Raw genomic sequence first — 1,049 nt, 5'->3', positions numbered from 1 at the left:
TGGCATGATGCCCTCTCCCCACTTTACTTTGTCCATTTCTTGACAATGAAGAAGAGAAAAGGGGGGAAAGTTTGTTTGACTTCTCTCTAGAAACCCTCTGTACTGTGGGGCTGGCATGATGGTGGGTGGGAGGGAGCAGGAGATATCAGTGGATGAGGTGCCCAGAGCCTGGAAATTCTGGGGCTAAAAGCTCTAGTGAGGACTGCTCCTGGTCCTTATTGCCAAAGTTATTTCTCGTTTTTTGTTTAGATTTTTGTATCTCAGTGTCTACAGCAGTAAAATGTGGCCTAAACCAACTATAACTCACAGGGATACTAAGGTGAGCTGATAATAGAATGAAAGCATTATGACAACAATTTTAAACATTCTTCAAATAATCCATCTTTTCTTTGGGATAGTCCCACTTTAAAAAATAGTCATCATAATCCACATGTCCCAAAGAGACATACTGCATATAATAGCTGTGTAAATAAGGAATCTCTGGACTTTGAGATTCCCCTTGTGGGCCTCTGGAGTGGCTACAGATTAGTTCATGTCAGAAGGAATTCATTCCTTTCTTGGAGATTCAGAAAGGCTTGCCTCCTGCTACCGGGTTTCCCCTTCAGGTCAGCACTTCCGTCTTAGCCAGGCTGTGGCTAAGGGACCCTGAGTGTGTGGGATTGATCAGCCTTGCAGCTGATGGAGACCTCGCCATTGGATTCCAGCTTCTTTGTGGGGGTGGCATGAGCCACACAGTAATCCCTGGTCCAGCTTAGCACTGGGTTGTTTTACCCTAAACTCCCACCCTCTTGTCATTCCTGGAGTTGGTTGAGTCACAAATTTTGTCCCTCATCCCAGTTTTGGAAGCTAGAACAAAATGTGAAAGGCAAAATGTTCCAGCATGCGAGGGAAGCCTGTGCTGGAGCCTCTGAGGCTGGGGAGCAGAGGAAGCACTCACAAATCATTCCCCAGCTACCAGAGAGCTGCATGGGAAATGCCCAGAGAAGAACCTTGAAGACAAATGTATGTAGAACTCTTCAGCTGGATCTATCAGCCCAGCTCAAAGAACA

This window comes from Rhinopithecus roxellana, chromosome 18 (genome assembly GCF_007565055.1).
Source record: "Rhinopithecus roxellana isolate Shanxi Qingling chromosome 18, ASM756505v1, whole genome shotgun sequence".
In the NCBI taxonomy this organism is placed as follows: domain Eukaryota; kingdom Metazoa; phylum Chordata; class Mammalia; order Primates; family Cercopithecidae; genus Rhinopithecus; species Rhinopithecus roxellana.
Note: the sequence above shows the minus strand (reverse complement) of the source record.